This window comes from Aptenodytes forsteri, unplaced genomic scaffold, assembly GCF_000699145.1.
Source record: "Aptenodytes forsteri isolate BGI_AS27 unplaced genomic scaffold, ASM69914v1 Scaffold264, whole genome shotgun sequence".
In the NCBI taxonomy this organism is placed as follows: Eukaryota; Metazoa; Chordata; class Aves; order Sphenisciformes; family Spheniscidae; genus Aptenodytes; species Aptenodytes forsteri.
This window is the reverse complement of record NW_008795936.1, coordinates 1,515,634-1,523,540: the sequence shown is the minus strand read 5'-3', so window position 1 is coordinate 1,523,540 and position 7,907 is coordinate 1,515,634.

Below are 7,907 nucleotides of genomic sequence, written 5' to 3'. Positions count from 1 at the left end.
CTGCCTCATCAGCTTAATAAGGAAATTGTTTAAAAAAAAAAAAAAAAAAAAAAAAAAAAAAAAAAAAAAAAAAGCCCCCAAACAGGCATTGCTTTCAGGCAGCTGGCTCCTAGCTCAACTTCAACAAATAATTCATTTGCAGTTATTTTTATGAAGTTTATTTTATGCCCTCTTGTAATGCTTGGGATAACTATAAAATGATAGCAAAAACTCAAAAAACCCCATCCTAGCAAAAAATTAAATGACTACAAATCATCAAAGTATCAGCTCGATGGATAAATCACTACGTTCCTTCGCAGGCACAACAGGATGCCAAAATTAAAACCTCAGATATCCTTTTGGGTTTCATGACTATGTTCAGCTGTATGCAAAATATCTCATTAGTGCTGGCTGGAAAAAAAAAAAAGCTATCTATTTATTTTGCTCTATGTCATAAAATGAAGGGGAATAATCCCTGGAGCAGGGTCCCACTGAATGAAGTCCCCCTTTTCTACACTGAGTTAATAAATCAGATTAAAGGCATTTAGGTTCTGCGTGGAAAGGACAACTCCAGTTCTTCTAAATATCAAAGTGATTAGTTTTCTGAGGATTTGAGAGATTTAAGAAACATGGAAATGCTTTGGGATGGTGTAAGGCTTCCAAAGCACTCAATTACTGCAAGATACAGCGACTCACAAAAGTATCAAGCGATTGCCTCAGCAAGCCCACAGAAAACGGTTTCCCCAGCCCCTCCTGCTGGATCCCTGCCATGCTCAGGAGATGCTCGAGTAGCACAGATACTGCTGCACTATGTTATTCCTCTTCCAAGTTCAATATTCTATGGAGCACCTCAGAAAGCAGCTTTCCTGCACCTACAGCACAACAGCTGACCCCTCCCCAAACGAAGGATAATTTAACATCGTTCTGATACAGGTTTCCACATAACGGCTCTTCTAAGATGCAGAATATTTGATTAAAATTAGAATGCAAAATAAACTTCGCAACACATCACCCAGTGCAGGACAGTCCTGCTTAGCTGGGTCACAAGGGATTCACTTTTTGCGATATAGTATTGCTGTTAAATAATATTAACAACTAAATACACTGAAATAGGCTGTTCAAAGAGCCAGGACCCTGGCCCAGTTTCTCTCCTCGCCTCAGTTTCCCAGATGTATCAGCACGAGTTATGGTATGTCCTCATCATCCATTAGTGGCTGCCAAACACATTTCCAGGAACGGGACTTATCTTACATGTCCCTAGACTTGATTCTGCATAGGGCAGAATGACAAATACTTTTCTTTCCCCCAACAAATTCATTTAGTAAGTAAAATCAAACCAAAACCAGCTGAGAAGGGAGGAAGGAGAATGGGAATCAAAACCCAGGCATGCTGAAAACCAACTGCTGGCTGACTGCAAATCAGGAGAGGGAAAAATCTGCCATGAGCAGTTAGTTATAAAGATAATTATATCCTTAATGAACAGCGGAGCCTTTTTAAAAATAATCCACCTTGATTAAATTAATGGAGGAAAAGCACAGGTTTTAGACGTGCACTGGAGATGCGGGATGGTACAGCCCTGACTTCACTGGCTTCACCCGTTCCTAGTTCAAATCGGGTCTGACCATTATCACCATCAAATACCTGCTCGCTGACCTGGACGAGCTGAACCAGCGATCCCCATTTAATTCTGCGCGCCCATCTTTTGCAAACAGCCCGTGCAGTTGGCAGCAGCTTCCAGGGGCTGAAGGGATGCCACCCCCGGACACCAGCTGCCTCTTCTCCTGCCTACCAGGGGAGGACAGTGGTTTCCAGCATCATCATCCTGGCACCTTAACCTGGCATTAGACCCGTGCTTTAGAATTATTTTTAAAACATCAACAAAGCATGGGATGCCAAAAGAGGCCACATGTCGGCTGGGCTGGTCTTGTTGCAGAAAGCCACAGAGAAACGAGCAGCCACCACACTCAAGATCTCAAGAACGTGCTAAAGGCAAACGTGCTCTTCTCCCCCCGCCCCCAGACTATTTTTTCCTTCAGCTATTTCAGTTGATTGAGGCTATAATAAGAACTGGGAAACTAACACCAAGGTTAAAAGTGCCCGGCATCATTTTGGAGACAACACGCTTCGATCCTGTTGGTTCAGGTTTCAACGGGTTTGTGTGCGTTAAACGCGGATTATTCTGGTATGTGGGACTATGAACCATTTTATTGAACTACCTTTGAGATAAAAAAAATCGGTTCCCAGGCAAATGTTATTCACTCAAACAGACTGTCTATGAAGAAGCACATAATAAATAAATATAAAGGCAGCCTTACTGCCTTGTTGGTGCATTCATCACAGGCTGCAAAGAACAGCAGCTTGACTAAATACTTTTAATATACAGTTTCCAGACTAAAATCTGTTGCTGAGCCACGTGAGCTGCCCGGGAATAATTTATTTTCCTTTTTAACAGAGGCTTCTCGATGCAGTTTTCTTTCCTTCCAGCTGAATAATGCACAGAGATGGCACTTGTCTGCAACTCACCCACAGAGAGTGCTGCCGTTTTCCCAACAAACGTTACCTAAAGGATATGGGGAAGCCCGGACAGATCGCATCCCGCCCTCGGTTGAAATCCAGCACTGCCGGAGGTTTTCACCCAGGCTGCTGCCCAATTCCCGGTGCAGAGCCCCGCTGGGATGCTTTCCTGAGGTGTCAGGCTGTGGTTTTAAATCCTGAAAAGCTCAAGTTGTAGAAGTGCAGAGACAAGGGACTGAAACCATTAAGCAGGTTCATTACTGGATTTGCTGATTAAAAGCAGCGAGCTCATAGGCAGCTTCCACAGCAGCACCACGGCACAGCAACGGCACCCCGCGCTCAGGATTCTCCGGTACTCATCTATCCACAGCAGGAATGTGCCCAGCAAACCCTAGCCATGATTTTCTTTTAGAAGAGAAAAAGGTATTTAGCTATTTGACCAAGTTGAAACATGCTGCATATCCCCTATATAAGCAGTTTTTAATGCTCCTCTCCCCTGAACCCAGTGCTGCCCTGTGGTGTTTTCAGTCCTCGCTCAGTGCGCAGTCCGTGCCGGCAAGGGCTGCGACCACAACCATTGCTTTGGGGCCAATACTTCCACCAAACGTGCCCACTAATACCGACAGAGCCAGGCTTCGGAGCCGGTTAGGGAGGCAGAAGGAACTTGCTAGCACAGAGCAATAACTCCAGATTTCCACCCGCAGGTTTCCAAGACCTCCCTCAACCCTGTAATGACCCGATATTGATTTCCAGCCCTTTGAAAACATGAAGGATGCCAACCCCTTTTTTAGTGATTATGAGGTCTCTAATTTCATTCCAGGCCATGGCATTTATATTTTCATTATCCACAACCTCCAGGGTCATTACAAATACGAGATTACAGTGTCGGTGCTTAACGGCTGTTTAATTCAACAGCATTTCAGAGTTAATAAATGCAATTCAATTTCTCAAAGCCAAGTGGCTTCCTGACCGGAGAACACAGCCTGTATCCAGCCAACCAAACCCATACGCCACTGGTTTCTATAGGAATAGAGCTGGCACATATGGCAGCGGTATGCGAAATTACACGGTGGCAGTAATTTCTTTTGCACTACTCACATGCTTTTCTTTTAATGCATAGGAAACCTCAAGTCCTCTCTATCTCAGAGATGCTCTGAAAGGGAGGAGGAATGTTTTACTTTATTGTCAGGGATTTATAACACGACATGCTCTAAATATTCAGGAGGATCTTCCCAGAGACGTGGTAGCCTTCAATTAGTCTTTAAAGCAAGACTAAGTATTTTTCTAAAAGAGGTGCTCGAGCTCAAATAACACGCAGGTATTACTGAGTGTGTTTTGGGGTGAAGGAAGACACAAATAATCCTAACGCACCACAAAATTTTGTGGTAGCAGTGCAGCTGCCTGTCTCGCAAAGCCGCTCCTGCTGACAGGCAGAGGTTTCCCTTTCTTGTTACTCTCAGTGTTAATCTTTTCTTATTACTATTATTTCTGAGTCCAGGAAATTCAAGTGATCAGCCGACTACAGCCTGCAAAGCACGGACTGACGGTATTAAGGTGTAAGGTGTAATGGTTTAAGGATTTACAGGGCAAAGGGAATATACGGGTACCCAAGTATGTACAGAAAACCCAAAGCATCTCCTCTCACTGCCACCTCCTTTCCTGGAGGCATCTTGGACCAAAGTCCAGGCATCAAAATCATGATGTTTATATGTGGAGTTAAGACAATTTAAACTACTCCGAAGAACTCCAAAGGTTTTAAGGTGCTACCTTTTCTCCCGACTCCAGGGGTCCCAACAGCCAAACAGAGGATACAAAGGCACTTGTAATTTCCTATTTTCCAGGAGAGATCATAAATAATGCCAATAAATAGTTTGTTTTTTAAGAAAGCATTATTTTCTGTAGAATATGCAAACATAATGCTGTACAGCACATACTGAAGATGCAGGGAGTCAATATGACATTAATGTTTTACTGGCCTTATTTGCAATTCCCTCTTATCTCTTTCAATAATACAGCTATCTAAACCCGAAAGAAATCAAAGCAGCATAGCACAGCACTGCGTGCCAGCAGAAACAGGCACAGGAAGCAACAGCAAACGCTGGCATGGGGAACGTCTGTCCCCAGGGGATCTCCAGCCACCTGCTAGCACATTTGTGAGAGGCACCGCAGCTCCGCAAGCAACAGCAGCGAGCATCACCCGACTCTTCTCACGCCAGACAGCATCCCTGGGTATGCACACGGGGGCATGGGAGGGATGCTACTGGCATATCCCTGCACCACCTCCAGCAAGCGGTGCAGCTGAGGTGCCATCAGTGTGGGCCCATCTCTCTGCAAACCTGCGTGGAGTTTAGCAGAACTAACAGGGTTTGCCTGTTAACTCTCAGCTGCACGACCTTGACCTGGCTCGCGAGCCATAATCCTGCTTCATCCATCATCACCAGCAATAACGGGTCTCCTTGTGAAACCCAGCCCTCAGGTAACCAACCCTTTAAACACTGAAGTAAGCCTACAGAGCAGAGCATGGTGCTAATCATCACCACTCCCGGTAACGATGAACAAGAGCATGGCTCATTCCCTCCTCTCTGAGCAGCTTCTGCCAGGAACCGCAGCCAAAAACCAGAAAAAGCCTAATTTTACCTCTAATGGAAGTGGTTACCTTGGGATACAGCTGGACCTCGGGCCTGCTGAATGAGACTGGGGTTACTTTTAGGCAGTCAACATCCTGGCCATCACTGCTTTTTAAGGACTCTGCAGCCGGTTGCAAAGTTGCTTAAAGCTTGAGCTTTAAGAGAAAGGCTTGAGCTTTAGGAGAAAGGCTTTTCTTGCATAGGAGGAAAGCTCAGGTGATGCTTCCAGGATCTGAACCCCGGCTTCTGTACAGCCAGGGGGTTACGGTAGCAGGGAGAGAGTCTGTGTCATCCTCTCGTGGCCCAGACCGCATGCAAATTTGGGAGTCAACAGCTCTGAGCTGCCAGGGGAAAGCTCTCCAGTCAGGCAGTACGGCTCTCACAGCTTTAGGCCAGGGGCTCGGTCCCCACCACCAAGAAGTCCTGCAGAGGCTGTGGTCTCAAGGCAGGGAGGATGCTCCCAGCCAGCGGCAGAAGTTGCTGCACTCTGACTTGAAGCAGAAATGACCAACTCAACAAAGGCACACCAAAGCACTGTCAGCCTCAACCTTGCTCCCCTGTTTTATTCTGGATGCCATCTAGGCATCTCAAATAGTATCTATTTATTTTGAAACAGAAAGACGGCCTCCCCAGACCACTTCTGCATCCTGCTGTGGGCTGCAATGGCAGACCGCAGCTAAATGCAGCAAGGAGCTGGAGCAGGACCAGGCTTGGCGAAAGCCCCTGAGCTCAGGGTGAGCTGCCTACAGAGGCAGACACATCTCCAGAACTACAGATCTGGGGCGGAGAGCATCAAAAGCCACCACCCAACATTCATCATTCACAAAGCTCTCAATAATTTGCAAGGGAAGGTGCTTTAGTGACAAAGGCAGCTGTCCCGAGAGCATGTCCCAAGGCAGCGGCAGGGCTCACGAGCCGGCAGTAAAAATGCCAACACGCAGCCGTAAAATTCGTCTTCCCTACCTGCTGCCTGTCCAAAGAGACTGCAACAGTGCATGGCATGATTTACAGGAAGAGAGATGATGCTCCCCAAGTAAGCATTAACACCTGGTGTTGAGCAGAGGCACTCCGGGTTTGTCTGCTACCTCAGTGCTCATGTTAGCAAGATCCTGGCACGTCTATTAGCTGAGCTTTTTTCCCCCTTTTCTCCTTCCCTTTTTTTAAAATACTTCTTTTCATTTTAAAACAACCTGCTTCCTCAGAAGTATCAGCAACCTCAAAATTCACAACTCCACTGTGACTTCTGGGCTCTCTCAGTTGTCACCTGCAATTTCAGTGCAGCCCTGCCTGTGTGCAGGGCTGTAAAGCAGAAAGACACAAACAGGTTTTGTTGGTTTTTTGTTGTTTTTTTTTTTTTTAATAGTCAAGAACATGCTCAAAAAAAAAAATCGCAGGAGGAGGATGCAGCGAAAGGCAAACGCATCCACCACTTGACACCACGATTTAGCTGTCATCTATCCCAGCTAAGTGGCTTGCACAGAGGCAGACGTCCTGCTGCAACCGAGCCTACTGGAGATGGAAAAGAGCAGCCTGGAGTATCACCAACTCCTGCTCTCTTCACTTGCAAAAGTTACAGTGCCCAAACCAAGAGAAGGAAGGGGCAGGAAAAGGGGAAAAGGACTGGCAAGACAGAGCAGAGATAAATCCTAACTAAGCAGGAATTAGTGCTCCCTGGCAGCAGCATCAGCCACAGGTTTCTGCGCGGGACTGCTCCCTCCTCAGCCAGGGACCCGGAGTCTTTCCCCACAACTGAGCACAGAGAATGTGCTTCGTCTAATGGCACAGCCTTCTCCTCCCCGTGAATAACCGCTAGCTAAAGAGCAGTAAATAGTTAATTATGTGGTACAGGTAAGACCATTACATGCAGCACAGCTCAATGCATTATTCACCAGGGTTTAGAGGAGAAAACCGGCAAGAGAAGGAAGGGGAGGAAAGAGAAATCCACGCTTCCCCAAAGAGCACTTTGATTTCACGGAAGATCAGCATTAGGATGAGGGTACGCGGTTTCCCTTTTAGGTAACCTTAAATAAACATGCTTCTTCTTATACCAAGTACCGATATGTGATCCTTCTGAGCTTTTTGCTGCGGATACACAGGTTACAAGCACTGCACAAGTCTCTACCTGTTGCATCTGAAATGCTAGGGGCATCAAAGAAACCAGGGCACGCTGCGCCCCATGAAAATAATCAGGCAATGCAAGAATTTCCAACCCGATTTTAAGTTGATCATCTGCTAAACCCAGAACATCCAACCGCAGCTTAGAAATGCTTGCTTGAACGAGCACTTCTGGCTGCATCCTCTCCCTAAGGCTCAGAAATAGGAAAACAGAGACTCCTAAAGCAGTCTCTCAGTAATTAATTTCTACTTTTGAAACAAATAGCAGAGGACATCTTCCAGCACGAACATGCTTTAGTAAATCTCACCTACCAAATAGGAAATCCCACAGAAAACAGGCTGTGTCCAATAGCATCATCATCTGACATATTTAAGGGCCAAGTTAGACATTTTATTATTTTCTAGTGCTTCGGAACAATTTCTCCTTTTAATTTGCACCTGCTTTCTGTGTTGCCAGCAAAGCCCAGCTGGAGACTTCGCAGGTTTTAGGGATAAACAGGTCAGCAGGTGCTGGTAAAGTCAGGGAGGAGGCCGGTGCTACACACCCATTCTCAGCGTAGAGGCAGCGCACGCCTCCCGGGCCCGCCGGTGCTCCCTCCGGCCCCGCTCAGGAAGGAAGAGGACTTCCCGCAACCGCCCCGCAGCCACCACCGCCACGGCCGGGCTGCCTCG